Raw genomic sequence first — 23,890 nt, forward strand, 5'->3', positions numbered from 1 at the left:
GCCCCTTACCATAATCGTGAGCTTCATCTTTCAAAATAAATGTAAAGACAAAGGGGGAAAGGGGGACAGAGTCTCGTGACAGACACAGTGATGAAGCTGGTATGTGTTTGTGATGTGACCCCCTCTCTCTCTCTCGCTCTCTCGTGCTCTCTCTCACTCTCTCTCTCTCTCTCTCTCTTTCTCTCTCCCGCTCTCTCTCACGCTCTCTCTCTCTTTCTCTCTCGCGCGCGCTCTCTCTCTCTATCTCTCTCTCTCTCTCGCCCTCTCTCTCTCTCGCTCACTCGCGCACACACACACGATGCACAAAACTCTGCATTTGAACAGTCAATAGCATATACTTAAACTAATAACAAATAAGTAGCTGATTCAGAAGCGCCAGATTGTCATAGCAAAGTCAGAATTACCTCCTCTCCTAGGTTCACGAAACGGTCGTCCATAAAATGCATTGTTGTTCTGTTGTAAGTAATCTTAAAGATTCCTAAATGCATCTACTTTCGGAAGGCCAAATAAAGTGCTTTTGCTTTCGCCTAGAAACACACAGCGTCTCTCTGACATGGCTGCTTCAACACTAACTGCGGTTACTGAAACCACGCCTTCTTTCTTTGCGTGCACATTTGGGCGGCATTATGCAAATATTTCCACATAGTGAGGTAGATATGTGGGGGCGTGTTAGAACGAGCCGTTTTAGGGGGGCGTGGCAGAGTCTTAACTTTGATAAAGTATATATTTTTGGTTTTGAGACTTTAGTCTTTGTAACTTCAGGGATCTTACCTATTCACAATCAGCTTGTAACACTCCAAAGAGAAAGAAAAACTTGAAATCGCATCATATGACCCCTTTAATAAATGTGTTTTCTCTAGCAATAGTTTTTTATTTCTAGTTAGAAAAAAGTAAAATATCAAAATAATCTTTGTAATATCACATTTGTATACATTACCGTTCAAATGTTCTGAGCCAGTAAAAGGATGCATTAAATTGAGCAAAAGTGACAGCAAATATTTATAATCTTACAAAAGTTACTTTTACTTTTTTAAATAAATGCTGTTCTTCTGAACTTTCTATTTATCAAAGAATCCTGAGAAATATGTATCAAGGTTTCCACAAAAATATGAAGCAGTACAACTGCTTTCAACATTGCTAACAAAGAGAAATGTTTCTTTCACCAAAGCAGCATATTAGAATGAATTCTGAAGAATCATGTGACACTGAAGAATGGAGTAAAGGCTGCTGAAAATTCAGCTTTGCCATCACAGAAATAAATTACATTTTAAAATATATTAAATTAGAAAACAGAATTTTTAATTCTAATAATATTTCAAAATAATAGTGTTTTTACTATATTTTTTATCAAATAAATTCAGCCTTGGTAAGCAGAAGAGGCTTCTTTCATAAACATAAAAATCATAAAAATCTTACAGACCCAAACTTTTGAACACAGGTGTACATTAAGACAAGAGCCATTTGTATAATAAAGGTAGATTTAAATGTAATAAAATTTTATAAATGCATACAATTTATTACTAAACAACGGTTTGATATTTTGTGTGACCTTTTGCATTTGATTTCATAATAAATATAATTTTACAATTTGTGCAGTAGGCAGTACTTTAAGGTTTGTGTTTGTACAGAAACTGAGTTTCAAACACAAACATTCACTAGGGTAAAGTGAATTTCGATAATTATTCACTTTACCCCTGTTGTGAAGTGTGGTAACAAGCCCTGGTTCTCCCTAATATACTCTCCCTAGTATATTTTATCACAATCTAAATGGTCAAAAGGGTCTGCTGCACTGATCTGTGCAGTGATATATTGGCACAGGATCAGAATTGAGTAAACAAAAACTGAAAGGTGATGCACGCATTCAGAGCAAACAAAAACTGAAAGGTGATGCACGCATTCACTAACAAAGTCTAAAAGCCTTGAGCTTGTGCTTGTGATAGGACTGTGTCTGTCCTCTGTGGCTGATCATGAGGATTAGTTTCCTCATCATGAACTGCAAATGAACCGCAGAGCAGAATCAATGAGCCCTCTGCACAAAATTCCTCACTCCTCTCCTCTCCGTATCGATCCCGAGTGCAAGAAATATCACCCTGGTTGCTGGAACAACACCGGGTAAACCGAAGGCATATTTCACACAAATCTGAGGTTCAAAACTGGGCGTAAACATTTGTTCATCCTACAAAAACCACTGGTGGTCAGTGAAAATTAAATGAATAAATAAGAAAAAACAACAGCATCTGAAAAAATAACAAAGGATTCTGAATTAATCATGCGTACTTACAGTCTTTAATAGCCTGTGAAAGCAGCTCCAATCCACCACAGTAGTAAAGATTGATCTCATCGGGTCTGTCGAGCTTCTTCAGCAGCTCTGGTACTGCCATGGCCTGATCCGTTCCCTCCTGTAGCTCTTCCCAAGCTGTCTTTTCCTGGAGAGATGCCTTCTTTTCCAAATCCACTTCAGATAAGCTATTGTAATGCAAAGTAATGTGACTGCTTCACGAACATATTTCTTTTTTTGCAAATTCATGTGGAAATATTCTATTAAAATGCATAGAATGGGAATCCATAATGCCATTATTCCTCTTGATATGTTCAAAACAATTTAAATGAGCAACTAATGTTCTAAAAACTGCTGGTGTAAGCATCTAAACAAGAGAAAGAGGGAGCGTGTGAGAGAGACTCATGTAAAAACTACAAGTGAATACAGTTTATTCTGAGAGATGCTTGACAAAAAGGTACATATCCAGACAGAGTGGATGCTAAAATAATAGCTATGCTAATCCTACTGTGGTGCTAAAGCATGGATCTAAAGTATATTGACCTTGCCTTCCCTTGCGTCAGATCCTCACAGCATTTTTGGATCATACCTTTGACCATGGTCTCACGCTGTGGCTCCATCTCCGCTGTGGCTCCATTTTTCGATAGCAAATCCTGGACTGAAAGTGAAGCAAAAGCAGCAGGATGAAAGGAGAGAGGCCAGATAAGTTGAGAAATGTAAGTGTAATCCAGATTTAGACTTGAAAGGACAGAAGGACTTCCATTGAACGAAACTTACCTGTTTGAAATCCTTGAGTGCTAGGTGAGATTTTCCCATGTGTACATATGCTTTAATACACTTCTCATTGCACTGTGAACAAAAGTGTTATATACTCATTAGCCACTTGAAAACAACAGAAAATTGCATTGAAGTAATCAAGTACAATCAGTAATGGGATTCATTTTGTTACTAATAATTACTTTAGCCAATCTATTACAACTTTTATATAATGAAACATTTTAATATCTCAATTAAAGCTAGTTTGGATATCTTTTAGGGGGAATAAAAAGTCATCCTATTTAAAAGGATGAAATATGTGAAAAGAAAACATATTAGGTAGCTTGGAAAAATAATTGTATTATTATTTAATAGAAAAAATATTAAAAAGTAAACAATTTTTTTTACTTAAAATATTACATTTGAATACCTTTGGTCTGCTAAATCAGTCATATGATGTGACCAAAATGGAGAATCACACGGGAAAAATATAAAACAGGAAATGATATCATAGCTAGAACCCCTGCAGAACATCATGACTGTGTCAAGGTCAATAAGTCTCACAATATCAAATAATTTGAGCTTTTTATTGCAAAGTTAGTTTTTTTAAATATTTCTGTTTGAAATGGTTTTGCAAATTTCAAATTTCTGTTTGAAATGGTATAATGAAATGGTATAAATGTTTTTTTTTTAAACATATGAAACATGAATGCAAAAGATTACATTAAGAACACAGCACTACACTGGCATTTTAAACTAGACCTTTATTTTTTTTAATCCTAAACACTCTTATTTGTCACTGGGCCCAGGAGTCTGGCCCTAACAGGTAAGTATTTTGGGGTATGTAGCCTAGGCCTTTGGCCGTAGGGAATAACGTCACTGACAGCCGTCTTAACATCCCAGAGGCGACTCCCATAGCAATATGGTAGAGTTGGTACTTAGTGCTCGCCATGGTTCTGGCTTGCACTCCCCTCAGCATGGTGGCGTGGGTATACCGTTCCCCATAGCGACCCCTAGAGGATGCAGTTCGAAATTCCCATGAAAGGGAACGTCTCAGGTTACTTATGTAACCATGGTTCCCTGAGTATGCTTCAGACACGGGTCACGACGAGGCGTTTCCCATAGCGACCCCTAGAGGACGCAGTGTCTCGTTCCCTACTCAGGGAACCATGGTTACATAAGTAACCTGAGACGTTTTCCTTAGACTATAGGGATGTATTTATATATATAAATAACACTTTCTAAAAGTTTTCCAAAAGCAAAAACTATTTGGCACACCTCGGAAGGAACTTCAACCCCATTTTCTAATGCTGCGCAACTATCCAGTTCAATAGACACCGCACTATGTAGCCTGCTGTTCTCACTAGACAAGGTAGGATGAGAAATTCTCTGCTTCGGCTGACACTGAAAAATGAGAGGGCACTTCTCTGACCTCTTTACCAGTGTTTTACTCACCCTCAGAGCCCACTCACAGTCACTTATGGCCTCCTTATATCTCTTCAACTTGATATAGGCCTACATAATACATGAATGTAAGAGACAATAAAATCACAAGAGGAGCAGTCTCACAGGAATAGCAGTTATGATACTGACTTATCAGATTATTGTACAAGAACTCATTCTGAAACATCGAAAGTATCTGTGCTCTGTTTGTGTAGAGAGCCTGCATGTCACACAGCTGGTCCAAGCCTTCAGTATAAAGCTGGACAGCCGTTTCGTAGTCACCTTGAGTGAAAGCCTCATTCCCCTGCTCCCTTAACGCTGCGGGTCAAAAGAGGACAAAGCAAATCTAGACATTGCAAACTGACAACCCAAAACACAAACTGCCCATTTCGCTCTCAGACTTCAGAGTACCCACCATTGGCTTTTTCTTCCTTCATCTTTCTTCTCTGTCTTCTCTCCTTGGCATCTTTTTCTAACATTCTCAAGAAATTCTCTGACGAATCGAAGGGTACAACAAACCGTTGCAAGATTTATAATAAAAAGACAAGAAGTGAAGATGAAGGTGAGCTATTGACTTATGAATCATTTACAAGACTTCAAGGGCAGACATTCAAATTTTATTCTTGAAACCAAATTATTCAACAGAGACAGAAGTCTTGTCAGCTGCAAAACCAAGAACAGATAAGAGACTCCAATACACAAACCTACCTGGATTTTGACTTGATTCATACGGGATGTTCTGAAAAGAAAACAACAGCGTTGTTCCTCACTTTTTTAATGATTATGCATTAATATAAAGCATGTAACGGTCACTTTATTTTTTATTGATAATCATACAGCACTCTAACATTTAGTTAAAATGCTATAAAAGTGTGTTTTATTCATTCTTATGATATTTCTAATGCAGACTGTAAATACTGTACCGGTGGCCTATTTTCAGATGAAGGATTTTTGTTTATAACAGTCTTATTGATTTTGGTTTAACATGGTTCCTTCTGCTCCAGGGATGAGATGAATTGATCTACCATAGAAATTGCTTTCTCTTGGCAAGACACATCGCTGGAATTTAACTGTTTTACCAAATCATCTGCAAATAGAAAGGACCAAATTCACATTTTTCAAACTCAAATTACATTTATCTCATGACTGAATAAATATGTGCGCCACATTCATTAAAAAAACGTAACCTTTTTCAGTATAACTATATAACGGCAGCGTCGAGGCGGAATATGGTTTATAAACAAACAGCTCTTACTCATCTGGTCAACATTTCTCAAAAACCTTCCGAGGTCGTCGTTATCTGGCAAATTCATGCTTAGAAGTGTGTTTACAAAGCACACCAACCGAAGTTTTACCTAAAGAAGCAAGACAGTTTTGTTTACGGAAGTGTACCCGTGACCATAGGAACAGCAGCCACGTGCAAAAGGAAGTTTGCTCCTACTTGTAACCACAGATATGTATGTCTGTACATATTTATGCTTGTAACTTCATGACTACGCGGTCAAACTCCTTCTTTGTTGACCATTCAAACATCTTTTTTTCATTTTAAACTTACTTTATTTGGTTATATCCCATGTTTTCTCAACTGTAAGCTGAAGACTGTCTGAAATTCATCACCATGCCCTTGTGCAAGGACAGAACCCACTAATTCTTTCAGAAAACATAACTTTGAATAACTGTTGAAATGTATAAAGCCAGAGCTCTAGTTATGTTTGAGGGTTTATGGGAAGATGAAGGTGCTCCGGTTTATTCATGAATATGAACAACGTCTGAGATCTAATCCAAAAGCAGGCATACTTATACAGATAAAATTGTTTTATTGTTCCTTTCCTTCGCTTGTTGTTACTCCAGATAAACATACTTTATTGATCCCTAGAGGTACATTCAGGCACGAAAAAGCAGCTGTATCAAATGTGAATAGCAGAAAAACACCACTATAAATACATAAATGCAATCAACCAAGACAGTGCAAAACAATACAATGAGTACAATGGCATATATGCGTATAAGTATTTGATAAACAAGATTGTTAAAGCTGCACTCAGACACCCAAGAAGTGTAGACGGACTGTCTTGTACTGCTTTATAGTAAACAAAACAAGGCAGAGATGGTTTATGTGTTGCTGTTTTAAAACGTCATCATTAGAATTCTGCACTGAGCATTTTGCTCTTAAATCTATTTTAAAATCAAAGTGCAGGCCATTATTTCACTATATATTCCGTAAATGCGTGTCTTTCTTTTTATTTTAGTCATAATCGAATACCATAAGTCTTAACTACTGGGTCATGGCCCTAAAATTGGTCAAGAGGTCTGTGTTGAGATGGTCATGGACAGCAGGAAATGATGGTTGTAAATCTAAACACAAATAAATTAAATGCAATAAATCATTGATTACATGGTCCCATTTCACAGAATTTCCAGTTATTAACTTTGTGAATCTAGCAAGGTTTTATTATATACATGTTCACATTTACAAAATGTAAAGATACATTTATAACATTACCCTGGCATTAAATTACAACAAAACTAGTTAACACTGCTGCAGTTTCTAATACAATGGCTGAGACAGGAACTGTAAATTTGACATCTTTCTCTCTTCTTTGGGAATGGCGAGGAAACGCTATCTTGGATTTTTTTTCTTTTGCTACTTGAGCAAATGTATAATCATACATTTATAGTAAATAAGTTAATTAATCAATTTAAAGGGATAGTTCACCCAAAAATGAAAATTACCCCATGGTTTACTCACCCTCAAGTCATTCTAGGTTTATATGACTTTTTCTTTCAGACAAATACAATCAGTTATATTATAAAAAATATCCTGGCTCTTCCAAGTTTTATAATGGCAATGAATGGTGGTCCTGAAGCAAAATAAAGTGCATCCATTCATCATAAGTACTCCACGTGGCTCCGGGGGGTTAATAAAGACCTTCTGAAGCGAATTAATGTGCTTGTGTAAGAAAAATATCTATATTTAAAACTGTATAAACCATAATCTCTAGCTTCCACTAACTTTTGTACGCACACTCATGAGAGAGTGTCGTTCCAGCAGATGATGTAGGACGTAGGTGTAGCATAAGCTCCGGTGAGAAGTAACGAACATGTGAGTGCAGCGGAGAGAGCAAAACAAAACACCACGAATTAGAAGTACAAAGCGAAGATTGTAAAGAAGAATGTTGGAGGATTTCGATATAAGCCAAGAGGAGACTAGTTTGCCTCTGTTGTAAACAAAACTTGGTTCTCGCGACCGGAGCTTCCGCTGGAATGTCACTCTCTCGTGAACGCACATACAACAGTTAGCAGAAGCTAGAAATGACGGTTTATAAAGTTTTAAATATGAAAATTTTTCTTAAACAAACCCATCACTTCACTTTAGAAGGCCTTTATTAACCATCTGGAGCTGTGTGGAGCACATTTTATGATGGATGCACTTTATTGGACTTCAAAATCTCAACACCCATTCACTGCCTTTATAAAGCTTGGAAGAGCCAGCACGTTTAATATAACTGACTGAATTCGTCTGAAAGAATTAAGTCATCAGGGATGCAAAGCAAACTCATCATGGGTGAAAAAAGTGACAAAGTGTTGTGTTTAAATTGGGGGCACCTCCCCCAATTTAAACACATTTTTTAAACACATAATATTTTACCCTCTTTATTATTTTTTTTAACTCTATAGTTGTGCAGTAAAATTCACTTTAAAGATTCACATTTCATTCATGAATATTACATGAAATAAATTGTCTCCTGGTGGAAAACTAAGACTAATGAAAATGACATGAAATTACCTTTAATATCCAGTTGATGGCAGCAGATGATCACTCATTAGCTCCGTTGCCATTTCCACTCCCCTTTTTTTTTTTAGGACTTGCTTTTGGATTTATTACAAAATGACTATGAGGTATAGCCAGAGCAGGAGGTCAAAGTTTAAAGTCTCATGTCATTTAAAAAACAAGTAAACAAATAAGCCCAGACACCAACAGCAGAAGGGTTAATTATTTTAATACTTAACTATTTAAATACTAAATTAAGTTCATTTTAATGGTAATAATGCATTAAATATTTAGACATTTTTAAGATTTAATTCACGATAACCTCCCCGTGCTGAGTTGCGTCATGTGTCAACTATTGCCAGAGATATTGTTAAAAGCATCAAATATTGGCAATATTAAGAGGACTTAACAGGCCTATAATTAAAATTAACACTGCTGTCATCAGTGAAAATTAAGAGCAGCTGTTTCATGCACCAATTTTCAAGAACAGCATGTTTAATGCAAAATAGTACGCTTCTTCTTATGTTTTTCAATATATACGGGCCACAAGAGAAATATTCAGGGAATAATTTAAGACCGTTACATACCGTTATCAGCATATGTTGAAGTAGATTTGCCTCTCATAATTTCAGAGAATATGCGCCATTAATGCAGCGTTAGAAAGCTCTGTCAGTTTTTTACTTATTGACTGAGGTTAAGACATTCACCGGCATAACTATTCTGGTGCAAATTTGTCATTTGGTGGAAGCTAGTCAGATTAGGTAGATACCATGGTCAAATTCTGTAACATGCCCTTATCCTCCAAAATTACATTAAAACTGCATTAAACAGAGGCCGATTCCTAAATGCAGCTACTTTCGGAAGGCCAAATAAAGTGCTTTTGCTTTCGCCTAGACACACACCGTCTCCCTAAAATGGCTGCTTCAACACTAACTGTGGTTACTGAAACCACGCTTTCTTTCTTTCTTTGCGTGCACATTTGGGTGGCATTATGCTAATATTTCCACATAGTGAGGTAGATATGTGGGGGCGTGTTAGAACGAGCCGTTTTAGGGGGGCGTGGCAAAGTCTTAACTTTGATAAAGAATATCTCTTTGGTTTTGAGACTTTAGTCTTTGCAACTTCAGGGATCTTATCTATGCACAATCAGCTTGTAACACTCCAAAGAGAAACTTAAAATCGCATCATATGACCCCTTTAAAGATAAGCTACATTTGCAGCCATCAACTTGTTAACAGAACTACATTTCTGAATCTACTTTTCTCTGAGAAACAAACATAAAAGCAAGTGAGAAAAAGACACAGACAGATCCAGACCATTTTATGTAAGTGAAGATACTGGAGGAGAAAGTGTCCATGCTGGTAGAACAGAAGCTCGTGGACCGAGTGTTTCAGAGCTCACTTGAATCAGCTCTCCCTCACACTCCCACTGGGCATCTATGAAATCCACGAATGACCTGCCTGCACCTGAATGCATGTACCAACACACCATTTGTGTCATGTGTCTCACTTTGATCGCTCTGCATCTTTGCAAAATGTAACAAAAAATAAAGCTGTTAATTAATTACATCGTCACATGAGTATTAAGTTATAACATAGCTCCTTAACCTTAAGAAGCTGCTAAAAATAAAGCTCAAGTTATTTTCCCACACTGACATGTATGTGATGGTTCTCATGGCTTTAAGTCATCTGTTGCTACACTAATGACTTTGCAGATCTGACGAGTCCAGATTGCACGTTTCAGTGGTGATAATTAGAGCCTGACCCGAGGGCTGGATCTTGAGAAGGCCTCTGTCTCTGGCACTATCCCTGAGCTGCTGCTCCACTTCCTTCATCAGCTGGAAGAGAGGAGATAGCGCTACTAGTCTGGACCAGTCCTCCTCTGCAACACCAACACCAAAGATTAAAATAAATGCTGTTTATTTCAACTTTCTGTTCATCAAAGAATCCTGAAATTCTAAATCACAAAATTATCAAGCAGCACACCTGTTTTTGTGTTTTCATTGATAATAAGAAATCAGAATCAGTATTTATCTGCCACAAAAACACTTATGGATCTCAATAAAAGTGACAGATTTAGATGAACATTAATGAACCAAATATTATATTATTTTGTAAATTTGTTGTAAAAAACACTTGATATAATATTATTTTGTAGTTTATCACTATTGAAAAATAAACACACACACACACGATGCGCAAAACTCCGCATTTGAACAGTCAATAGCAAATACTTCAACTAATAACAAAACAGTAGCTGATTCTGAATTACCTCCTCTCCTAGGTTCACGAAACGGTTGTCTATAAAATGCATTGCTGTTCTGTTGTAAGTCATCTTAAAGATTCCTAAATGCAGCTACTTTCGGAAGGCCAAATAAAGTGCTTTTGCTTTCGCCTAGACACACACCGTCTCCCTGAAATGGCTGCTTCAACACTAACTGTGGTTACTGAAACCACGCTTTCTTTCTTTCTTTGCGTGCACATTTGGGTGGCATTATGCTAATATTTCCACATAAAGAGGTAGATATGTGGGGGCGTGTTAGAACGAGCCGTTTTAGGGGGGCGTGGCAAAGTCTTAACTTTGATAAAGAATATCTCTTTGGTTTTGAGACTTTAGTCTTTGCAACTTCAGGGATCTTATCTATGCACAATCAGCTTGTAACACTCCAAAGAGAAACTTAAAATCGCATCATATGACCCCTTTAAAGATAAGCTACATTTGCAGCCATCAACTTGTTAACAGAACTACATTTCTGAATCTACTTTTCTCTGAGAAACAAACATAAAAGCAAGTGAGAAAAAGACAGACAGATCCAGACCATTTTATGTAAGTGAAGATACTGGAGGAGAAAGTGTCCATGCTGGTAGAACAGAAGCTCGTGGACCGAGTGTTTCAGAGCTCACTTGAATCAGCTCTCCCTCACACTCCCACTGGGCATCTATGAAATCCACGAATGACCTGCCTGCACCTGAATGCATGTACCAACACACCATTTGTGTCATGTGTCTCACTTTGATCGCTCTGCATCTTTGCAAAATGTAACAAAAAATAAAGCTGTTAATTAATTACATCGTCACATGAGTATTAAGTTATAACATAGCTCCTTAACCTTAAGAAGCTGCTAAAAATAAAGCTCAAGTTATTTTCCCACACTGACATGTATGTGATGGTTCTCATGGCTTTAAGTCATCTGTTGCTACACTAATGACTTTGCAGATCTGACGAGTCCAGATTGCACGTTTCAGTGGTGATAATTAGAGCCTGACCCGAGGGCTGGATCTTGAGAAGGCCTCTGTCTCTGGCACTATCCCTGAGCTGCTGCTCCACTTCCTTCATCAGCTGGAAGAGAGGAGATAGCGCTACTAGTCTGGACCAGTCCTCCTCTGCAACACCAACACCAAAGATTAAAATAAATGCTGTTTATTTCAACTTTCTGTTCATCAAAGAATCCTGAAATTCTAAATCACAAAATTATCAAGCAGCACACCTGTTTTTGTGTTTTCATTGATAATAAGAAATCAGAATCAGTATTTATCTGCCACAAAAACACTTATGGATCTCAATAAAAGTGACAGATTTAGATGAACATTAATGAACCAAATATTATATTATTTTGTAAATTTGTTGTAAAAAACACTTGATATAATATTATTTTGTAGTTTATCACTATTGAAAAATAAACAGTAAAATGTTACAGTTTAACACAGTTTAACCAGCTTTCTGTTGGTCAACGTGGCGAATCAGAGTGACTAACCTGAACCCGATGCAAAATCTACATGGGGAATCTTTCGCCCTGGATTAATTTAGAAATGAATGGATTTTACGTCTGACAACTGTCCGAACAACAGTAAATGTGACTGCACCTTAAGTCTGAATGCTTTGAAAAGGTACCAACACACTGCTCCCCAGTAAACAGCACGATTTAAGGTGTAATTCATGTCTGTAGAAAAAAATGGCAGCATTGCAGTACTCGAGTCCGGACATTACTTTCATAAAGTTACACTAATTGTTACATTTTAAATAGGGTAACTTGTAATCTCTGTAACCTATTACATTTCCAAAGTAACCTTCCCAACACATTTGCATCAACGTAGTAGTTCAAATGTGACCTTCAAGGTTAAAAGAACCTACTAGTCCTAAACACACACTGTTCAGCTTAAAGCTCTCAAGTAAAACACTCTGACCTGCTAGCTGTGGGATACTGATGTGTGCGGACAGACCAGGTTCCTGGAGAGATTGGACATCTGAATGGAACAAGAGAGAACATCATGTTGTGATCTGAAATGAGGATACTGGTAACATCTCTGACTTAAGACAGCCTCACCCTGGCTGTGGATCAGCTGCGTTTTTTCCTGGCTTTTCTGAGTGTAAGATGGGTTTGACAGAGGAAGAGAGGGCACTGTGGCATTCTGTTCACTCGCAGATGGAGCCTTCATTTGATCTTTAAAAGACTGAGTTGAGACAACTGGCGCAGCAGGAGAGACGAACACAGCGGTGAAATTCTACAGGCTGACAACCAGAATCTCACTATTTATTCTCCTTGCATTCAAAAATACCTTTTACAACAGACACAGATTCAGTCCATACTCTGGAAGCGCTGTCTCGGCCGAACGCCAGCGTCCCTTTTAAGAAATATTTCGCAACCATTTTCACGAACATTTTGACAAAAGCATGACTAACGTTTCTATAATAAGACATAAATGAAGATATTGTACCAGAGCTCTGCTGCCGCTGCGTGCTGCTCGACTGGCCAAGTGCTTTGGTTTCCTCCAACAGCTGAATAAGTCGTTCAAATCGAGGAAGGATTTTCTGCTGAGTCATGGCTATTACTTTCAGAGGGTTTCTGACACCCTTGGGCTGCAGCACGCCAACATCCTTATATCAGAATGTGCCAGAAACCAAAAACTAGAGGAAACGAATCAATTAAGTAGACTGTCAGTGGAAAAGGTGACAAAGTCTGCTAAAGAGTTCCTAATTGTACCAAACAGATACAGAACAGCTCTAAGGTAAACCAAGGACATCACTAGAGAATTATCAGTCAGTGCCATGAGCATATATTGCACGTCTGGCCTCCGGCATGTGTTACCTGCGCAGTGTCAGCACGCAGCTGGCAGACCTGACGAGCACAGAAGAGAGACAAAAGCACAGCATCCAGCTCTGCTTGTCTCTGCATTAATTGCTCCCACAGTTCCTGCACCCTCAGTTTCCCATCCTGTGATAATCACTAGACACTGTGTTATTCATCCCAGACCACACTCCATCAAACTGGAAAATGGCTAGTGCAGAGGCAGAATATTGGCAATTGCACCAATAGCCACGTGAAGGATATCAAGCTTCCAATGCATTGATCTGCTCATTCAGCTGTTTAACGACGTAGTAATGAGCTCAACAGCATTGTATCTTTCTGTCTGAGGGCGAGAGTGTGTTTTTATGTTTCAAAGGGAAAACAAGCTGACCAGATGGTGTGTTTCCTGTGCTGACAGTCGATCGTGGTCCCTCCGCAGTCTCTCCATGGACACACTCACTCGGTTTAGCACAGCCTTAAGCTCGGTGTGCCAGTAACACTGCTGCTCCCACTCCTCCTCGTCTCCTTAAAGGAAGAGTTCACACAGAGATGAAAACTTTGTCATTTTTATTCACAATCATGCCATTCCAAACCATAAAGTGGTGAAACAAAATTGGGGACAAAAATGTTTTTTCCAAACAATGACAGTTAATAGTCACATCTGTTAAAGGCGGCATGAAACAGAAGATGCGACTGTATTTTCTTCTGTATTGTGATGTATTTCGAGTGAAACTGCTTCTTAAATTAGATAAAATGTAGAGCAGGATTTCATTTTGTCAATCAGAAAATGACTGGATCATTCGATTGCTGTGATCTCATTTGAGTGACAGTTTGTCCCTCCCTCATGGCGGGATGTATGTTATCAGGGAAGAGATGTTGCTGCAAGAGGGAGGGAAGTTATTTTGATTACGAAGGCACATGAATTTTAAAACAATAATGTGCATGGGTAATTCATTTATAATAAACACTGCAATATTCCATAAAAAAATAAGAATTGACGATTTTGATTTCATGATGACTTTAAGCCAACAAACTCTCAGGGCAATTTGTAACTATGCTACAGTTTGGCAAATTGTTCATATGAATTTGTATATTCTCATCCATACATTTTCTTACTGTCTGCTTATGCCCTAGCGATGGTTAGAATCGGATCATTGAAGGAATCATTATTTTGAACCAATTTGTGATCCTGAACTTGTTTACAAATCAGACTAAACTATTTGATCGCAACTGTTGAACAAATTATATTGATTTGTCAGAGTATGACTCAGTGGTTCAGAGCTTTGATTCTTAAAGGGGGTCATATGATGCGATTTCAAGTTTTCCTGTCTCTTTGGAGTGTTGCAAGCTGTTCGTGAATAGATAAGATCCCTTAAGTTGCAAAGACTAAAGTCTCAAATTCAAAGAGATATTCTTAATAAAAGTTAAGACTTGTCCACGCCCTCCTAAAATGCCTCGTTTAAATATCCCCCCCCCACAGTCTACGTCACTGTGTGGGAAGATTTGCATAATGCCGCCCAAATGTTCACGCAAAGAAAGAAGGTGTAACTTTGATTCTCGCTGTAGTATTGTTGCCGCCGCCGCCGCCATGTCGTGGAGATGCTGTGTGTTTCTTTATGAAAGAGAAACTACTTTGTTTGGCCTTCCAAAAGAGGACACAACTAGAAATCAGTGGTTAAGTTGTATTTACAACACTGTTCCAGAACAGTACAACCCAAATATTCAGATGTGAGCAACGCACTTTATGGAGGATGAGGATTGTTTCCTGGAAGAGTAATAAAAAAGTTCTGACAAATAATGCTGACTCGCAGCCTGTAAGTACGCTTTCATATTTAAAGGATTTGCCACTGATGATTCAAACGTGAGTTGAGCAGTGTAGAGTAGCACTTGTTGTTTGTCGTTTCTCCGATAACAAATGCAGACATGGTTTTATGTTTATGTGGACCGATGCAATGCGATGCAACACAACGCGTAAAAAGACAGTATAAGTCATTATATTCAGGACTTATGTCCCCACTGGATGCAACAAATGCCTCATTTATAATGAGTTTTAATGTTTAGGTCTCGTCGCTCCGGCCGGGACAAGGCATCACAATATGATAAGGGGCGTAACATTTCCGTCACACACTTGAGGTATTCGACCAATCACAATGCACTGGATAGCTGGCCAATCAGAGCACACCTCGCTTTTCAGAACGATGAGTTTTGTAAAAATCTACGCGTTTCAGAAAGGCGGGGCATAGAGGAGAAACAATAATGTACAGTGTGGAAAATAATGTGTTTTTAAACCGCATAAATATTTCATTACACCAAATACACAAAATAATGTTATTTTTTAGCAACATCATATGACCCCTTTAATAACTACTAGTAACCAGCAAATTAGGAGTTAATTGAGGCAGAAGTCATAGTTTATAACAGTGAGAACTTAAAATAAAGTGACCAAAAATTCTGTTCTTTTCAGCATTCTATACATCAAAGAATCTTAAAAAAAAGTATCACAGTTTCCACCTTTCCAACTGTTGCACAACATTGATAATAATAAGAAATGTTTCTTAAGCAGCATATTAGAATGATTTCGGAGGGATCATGTGACACTAGAGTAATGATGCTGAAAATTTAGCTTTGCATCACAGGAATAAATTGCATTTTAAAATATGTTAAACTAGAAAAATTTTAATTGCAATAATAAATCACAATATTACTTTCTAAAACATTAAAAAAATCTTACTGACCTCAAATAGTAGTGTACATGAGGATCATGAGTTCTGTGTTTTGAATCTTTAAAGGGGTCCTATTATGCTTTTTCACTTTTTTAATTTTAGTCAGTGTGTATGTTTGGGCATAAAAAAGATCTAGAAAGTTACAAATCTCAAAGTCCACTCCAAAGGGAGATATTTTGTTTTCTGAAAAATCCCTTTTCAAGAACTACAACGAACGGCTCGTTTGGACTACAGCGTTTGTTTTCCGGGCTTTGTGATATCACAAAGCGGCTCATTGGAATATCATTACAAATAATTCCCACCTATGGAGATTCTAATGGTTGGGGGGTGGGGAAGCGATGATGATGTCAGGAAACAGTGGCTGCAATTTATTTTTTAACTCTGTCCCTGAGCATTATAACCCCAATTTGCTATTGTGTGTAGCGCGCATAGAGGAGAAACAATAATGTACAGTGTGGAAAATAATGTGTTTTTAAACCGCATAAATATTTCATTACACCAAATACACAAAATAATGTTATTTTTTAGCAACATCATATGACCCCTTTAATAACTACTAGTAACCAGCAAATTAGGAGTTAATTGAGGCAGAAGTCATAGTTTATAACAGTGAGAACTTAAAATAAAGTGACCAAAAATTCTGTTCTTTTCAGCATTCTATACATCAAAGAATCTTAAAAAAAAGTATCACAGTTTCCACCTTTCCAACTGTTGCACAACATTGATAATAATAAGAAATGTTTCTTAAGCAGCATATTAGAATGATTTCGGAGGGATCATGTGACACTAGAGTAATGATGCTGAAAATTTAGCTTTGCATCACAGGAATAAATTGCATTTTAAAATATGTTAAACTAGAAAAATTTTAATTGCAATAATAAATCACAATATTACTTTCTAAAACATTAAAAAAATCTTACTGACCTCAAATAGTAGTGTACATGAGGATCATGAGTTCTGTGTTTTGAATCTTTAAAGGGGTCCTATTATGCTTTTTCACTTTTTTAATTTTAGTCAGTGTGTATGTTTGGGCATAAAAAAGATCTAGAAAGTTACAAATCTCAAAGTCCACTCCAAAGGGAGATATTTTGTTTTCTGAAAAATCCCTTTTCAAGAACTACAACGAACGGCTCGTTTGGACTACAGCGTTTGTTTTCCGGGCTTTGTGATATCACAAAGCGGCTCATTGGAATATCATTACAAATAATTCCCACCTATGGAGATTCTAATGGTTGGGGGGTGGGGAAGCGATGATGATGTCAGGAAACAGTGGCTGCAATTTATTTTTTAACTCTGTCCCTGAGCATTATAACCCCAATTTGCTATTGTGTGTAGCGCATTTTACTGAGGACAGCTTCCACAACACCAGGGAGTAAAGTGCCTGCCGGATTCGCCAAAAAGCTTTTGTTGAAAGACGGAGCAGTACTGAAACACCATTTAAGCTGTTCGCCAATCACAACGCACTGGGACAGCTAACCAATCACAACACATTTTGTTTTTCGGAAGGCGGACCTTCATCAAAGCCGGAACTAATGTATAGCTATGCTTAATTTTTTTTTTTTTTAAAGATTAACTGTTTTTTTCCAAGGCATTGTTAGATCCCAGTGTTTACTGTCATAGCTATGTAAAGATTTGATTTCAAAAACAGTATCATAGATAATAAAATATTTCTTGTTATGATTTTAAATATGTATTTAACCTCAGAATGATCTCAAAGTAAGTCTGATTTTGTGGTGGCTGTGCTTCAAAGGGGACATTGATCTTCCACAATTTGGTATGATTCTTTAGGGTCTTCATGAACGGTCTGCAACATACTTTGGTTAAAATTCCTCAGTGGTCGTGTAAAACAACACCTTTTTTACCTTACTCTGTTCACAGCGACTCATTTTGGGGTATGACCCTTTAAATGCTAATGAGCTCTGCTCACCCGCCCCTTTCTTCGTGGAAGAGCAAAGGCGATTTCCAAATAATCATAAAAAATATAGAGTGTCAGACTTACTTCTTCTGGAGGTGCAGCTGGATCACGAACACTGGGTACTGATCTATCCTTGAGTTTTAACTTTTTAACAAAACCTGCCTTGAAAATCAAAACGGCTTGATAATTGAGACCGTTTAGGATTTTGGGGGATTTAAAAAAAAAAAAAAGGAGTGAATGGATTTTTATCATTGTAGGGTGGTTGTGTCCACACACTGCTAAGATACATTTATATGCAAACACCATGTAAAAGTGAATTTTGCATCCAATGTCTTATACCTAGTTTACATGTTTAAAAATGATAAACAGTTGAAAGCATTACAAATTTAGAAAAGTAATTACATTACGTTTAATAAAGTAATTGAAAAGTTACACTACTTATTACATTTTAAGTAGGGTAACTTCTGTAACCTATTACATTTCCAAAGTAACCTTCCCAACACTGCCGTTTGTACTCTCAGTGGGAGTATGAGCGCGAGGACTGACCTCCTGTGAGAGCATGTAACACATGGGCTGGTAGGAGCAGCGATAACTGAGATCTGGAGAGCTTTTCTCTGGGCCTCACACTGAGCGCATTCCTGAATCTCTGTGGCGTTCTCCCTGAGCGGTTTCGTGCACACACACAAACATGCACAGAATCTCATTCAGGATGCAAGGATGGTGGAAACGCTTCCTATCACACTGACACTCACAAAAATAAAAACAGACACGTGGTCAAAAGACTTGCATTTTAAATGGGTCACAGAGCGTAGTGTCATCTCTGTGGAGTCAAATTACAAAGTCAGGCTTGTGTATGGATGTGGAGAGATAGTGTTTAACGGCTCTGTCAAAATCTCCAACCATCTCCTCTTCCTTCAGTGTCTGCTCACGCCAGTAATTGCTCTCCTTCTGGAGGGCTTCCACCTGAGGCCAACAAACACACATTTGCACACATATAAATCCCCCGAAGCCAAATGAGCTTTTATGCGGCTGGGAGTTAGTTCAACTTCGCTCACTGTTACACTGTCTGGGTTCTCTCCTAACGTCAGAATCTGGGACACAGTTACAGGAACCACAGTCCGCTTCCAAACATCCAGACTGGCCCCCACAACCGGAGCCAGCACCCCTGTCACTGGGTCCACCATCTGCGCTCCAAAACGTATGGGAACTAGCCCTAAGAGTCATAATATAGTCTAGGTTAACACCTAGAGATTAATGTAATACGATTTGGACATTGCTAGTAACCTCCATTAGCTTTACCATCTGCATCCTCCATGGTTCCTGCCAGAGGCACTGTGCATCCTGACACCCAGTCCAACTGAGCTCCCAGAACTGGGACATGCAAACCCGAGCCTCCAGGGTCAGGATACTCCAACCCAGGAGAGCTGGCAAGGAGAGCTCAATGCCAGGAAGCTTGATTTCCCCTAAAGGAAGAGAAAAAAAATTCGCATTAGCAGAAATTCAGATGACTGTAAATGTTCAAATTAAAAATAAAAACTTATAAAGTTTTTTAAAGAAGCATTAAATTGATCAAAAGTGAGTCCACGCTTTTACATTGCTAAAAAATGAATAAAACCTTTCAAACAAATCCTGTTCTTTTGAACAGTTTTTTAATCAAAGATTCCTGTAAAAAAAATTAGAAAAATAAAAACACAGCATCACAGTTTCCACAAATATATTAAGCGCCACCATTTTCAACATTGATAATAATAATAATAATAAACATGCACCAAATCATCATAGAATGATTTCTGAAGGATCATGGGACACTGAAGTATAAATTACATTCACTGAAATAAATTACATTCAAAAATATATTAAAATAGAAAATAGTTATTTAAAATTGTAATAGTATTTCCCAATATTGCGGTTTTTACTGTATTTTTGATCAAATGAATGCAGCCTTGGTGAGCATTACAGACTTTTGAATTGTACCATATAGCATATTCTTATTTTAATGTTATTTACCTACATATCGTTTGTTATCCTAAAAGAAAAATTAATCAAACTGACAAACATTCTGAAAGCTCTTACACTGTTTGAATCCCATATTAAATGACCCTTCACTAAGCTCTGCTCCCCATTGACTTCTGTTGTCTTACAGAACATCCCATAAGAATGAACTGGAGATGTCTATGAACAGCATGGTTTTCAGTCAAATCTGCTCATTAAATGGTAAAAAGTAATTTGATATTAATACTACATGGACTGGAACGAATTGTGACACTGCAACGTATTTTTGTTAGCTATTTTTCTTAAAGGAAATTGTTAAATTATGCAGTAGCTTGATTTAAAACTGCAGAGACAGCAAATCAGAATGGAGGACAATACTTCAACACACTCACAGTCAACAGAAAATAAAAAAAGCCTCATTTGAAGTGATTACCAAGTGATTCAAGTGAACTTGACATCACATTTTTGGATAATTTCCATGAAATTTTCTTTAACACTATCCAAACACATAGATTCTCCATAAACATTAGAAAAGAGCAAAAGCGAGTCTGAGAAAATGGTAAACAACAGTTGGCAATCTACATCTGATCAGTTTTTTAGGCAGCTTTTATAGTTTTTATGGCAGGGCTCAGTAAGGGGCCATTGCATTACAGTTTTACCTATCAATAACTGTGCTAATTTTGTTAGAATGGTACATTTTAGCATTAACCTAACTTATATTAATGTGCAGATCTTGAGACGTACAGATGTTTTGTAATAAAGAGCTCCTACCCACCCACACTACCGCCATTCTCCGCCACACCCCTGGCCTGTTCCTGTATGACTTCCAGGCGACTCAGCATCTGCAACAAACAGAGTTGGCTGCTTTTCCAGGCCTGCTCCAGCTCCAATGTTGCTGCCGAGACTCTGTCCAGGTCACCTTGAGGATCTGCAGCTGCTGAGCTCCACTCCTCACTGAATCCTTGCAGGAGCTCTGCCACCCGCAAGCAAGCGCCCAGAGCCTGGCTGTCCAGCAGAGCCTGGAAACCCCCAGCATGAGGAACCACCTTTCCTCCTCGCACACTGCATCCATCAACCCATGCCATCCGGCCGCTCAAGGGCTCAATGAAGGAGGAGCCCAGGAGGAGCCCCCCTACTGGAAGTACAGCCCCTGAACAGAGACACTCATCAATCAGGCTGTTTGAACATGCTGAGACACTTTTTCAACAATCAGAAATGGACCTGTATGGGGATCAAGACTGACGCCAGTGATGAGCACCAGGTCGCCTGTACGAGGGTCTAGCATGGGAGAGCCAATCTGAATAGGCTGCCACAGGCGCGAGATGGGACAAGTGTGTACGCCTCCCAAAGGATAAACCAATCCTGTTGGTGGATGGAGGCTGACTGCCAGAATAGGCACCAAAACACCAGTGTCACAGTCACGCATGGGTCCTCCGAACACCAACCTTTGGCCTGAATGAAGCCCCCGTAGTTTGGAACCAGCATGGATTTCAGCATAGCGGGATGGAGGGTAAGGAATGAAAAGCAGCAGGGGTGATTCCCATTTTCCCACCTCACCTAAGAAAAGAAACATGGGGTTTAATAAAATTTCAAACAGTACTTGTGGCACAATGAAGGTTATCGCTACCCTGCTTTCCTTTGAAAAAGCAATTATTTGGGTTACAGTGAGGCACTTACAGTAGAGCTGCCCCTGCCTCTCCAGACCTTCGGTTTTCCCTACAAACATCCTCCAGCCAGGGTGGAGCTCTCTCAGCTTCCCCAGCACCCCCTGGTAGAGCTGCTTCACCTGCACGTTTCCATCAATGAAACAAGTTAACAAAGGAACACTATACTTACAACTCATTTTACAAGTTAATTCACACACTTCGCCCCAGGGAAGTAACAATTGACTGCTGTATTCCACAAAGTATCATAGTGAACAGTGAAACCAGAGAGACTGTTAATTACAACTGAGCATCTCAGAGATGCTATTCAATATGGGTAAATATGTTTGAACTTTACGAGGGTGATACTTAAAGCTCAGAGGGGTGGGAAATAGACTGTTGTTCACAGTCTATGAGTCTCACCTCTCCTCTGAGCTGCCCGAGACGTATTGTGACAGAAACGCTGTGCTTGAGTCGGATGTCGTAGAAGGTGCTGGAACTGAAGGCTTCGAGATCAACTTGCTCTTCGTAGTCCCAGAATTAATTTGACACCAGAGCCACCGCTGCGGGCAATGTGAGCACAGTCTGTGGGAATTCTAGCTCTGGACAGAGCCAATACAATACCATAGGACAGGCAAATGTGTCACGCCCCAATACATCTCCTGACAATCACTGCATTGAAAGCAAAGAGTAATCTATGGTAACTGTGTATGATGCTGTCTAGGACTTTAAGTGTTTGTCAAACAGAGATGTGGTTCAGCCAAAACGTCAGTGATATCTTAAAAACTTGAACCATATGAGGGTAAAATAGGTCAGTTTTGCTACAGCCATCATGAATGAATCCTGATATCATGGTTATCTTAAGCAGACAAGGAATCTTAGCAATGGATGTTCAAATGCTAAATGGAGCAAATCAAGAAAAGAGCTTTTGATATCTTGGGGTAATCGTTTTCTCCTTTATTGTGAAGTATAGGGGGATTCCTTGTAATTTGATACTGTTAAAAAATGGATGTTATGCCTGAAATCATGTTTGTTCATTTTTAAGCATCTACATTTTTCTATCTATAGACAAAAAGTAGCTTTAATTGATCAAATATTTTTTATTTTCCTGGTTGTTGGATATTAGATACATTACAAACGTCTTTTTTGTTTTTGAGAATATATTATCATATATATTTATATTAGTATTATATATAAAATAACGTAATTTTTATAATATGTGACCTTGGAGCACAAAACCAGTCTCAAGTCGCTAGGGTATATTGTCACGCCCCAATACATCTCCTGACAATCACTGCATTGAAAGCAAAGAGTAATCTATGGTAACTGTGTATGATGCTGTCTAGGACTTTAAGTGTTTGTCAAACAGAGATGTGGTTCAGCCAAAACGTCAGTGATATCTTAAAAACTTGAACCATATGAGGGTAAAATAGGTCAGTTTTGCTACAGCCATCATGAATGAATCCTGATATCATGGTTATCTTAAGCAGACAAGGAATCTTAGCAATGGATGTTCAAATGCTAAATGGAGCAAATCAAGAAAAGAGCTTTTGATATCTTGGGGTAATCGTTTTCTCCTTTATTGTGAAGTATAGGGGGATTCCTTGTAATTTGATACTGTTAAAAAATGGATGTTATGCCTGAAATCATGTTTGTTCATTTTTAAGCATCTACATTTTTCTATCTATAGACAAAAAGTAGCTTTAATTGATCAAATATTTTTTATTTTCCTGGTTGTTGGATATTAGATACATTACAAACGTCTTTTTTGTTTTTGAGAATATATTATCATATATATTTATATTAGTATTATATATAAAATAACGTAATTTTTATAATATGTGACCTTGGAGCACAAAACCAGTCTCAAGTCGCTAGGGTATATTTGTAGCAATAGCCAAAAATACATTGTATGGGTCAAAATTATTGACCCATACATATTTTTTTGAATGCCAAAATCATTAGGATATTAAAGGGATCATATGATGCTTTTTTAAAGATCATTATTTTGGTGTATTTGGTGTAACAGAATATGTTGACATGCTTTAATGTTCAAAAAACACATTATTTTTCAAATACTGTACATTATTGTAGGTTCTCTACGCCCTGCCTCTCTCAAACGCTTCGTTTTCTTCAAAGTCCCTCCTTCCGACAAGCGCAGTCTGCTCTGATTGGCCAACTGACCCAGTCCATTGTGATTGGCCGAACACCGCAAGCACGCGTCAGAAATGTAACGCCCCTTACCATAATCGCGAGCTTCATCTTTCAATATAAATGTAAAGACAGTAAATAATGTCATTAGT

At 38.1% G+C, this 23,890-nt stretch overlaps 2 pseudogenes; both read right to left on the bottom strand.

Moving 5' to 3' along the window:
• LOC107586281 (tetratricopeptide repeat protein 12-like) overlaps window positions 1-8,962 on the bottom strand; it is a 17,472-nt pseudogene extending 8,510 nt beyond the window's left edge.
• A 2,109-nt stretch (window positions 8,963-11,071) lies between these two features.
• LOC107586282 (uncharacterized) lies at window positions 11,072-21,517 on the bottom strand (annotated as a pseudogene).
• Window positions 21,518-23,890: the final 2,373 nt, after the last annotated feature.

Source organism: Sinocyclocheilus grahami, unplaced genomic scaffold (assembly GCF_001515645.1).
Source record: "Sinocyclocheilus grahami isolate Dianchi unplaced genomic scaffold, SAMN03320097.WGS_v1.1 scaffold79.1, whole genome shotgun sequence".
Classification (NCBI taxonomy): Eukaryota; Metazoa; Chordata; class Actinopteri; order Cypriniformes; family Cyprinidae; genus Sinocyclocheilus; species Sinocyclocheilus grahami.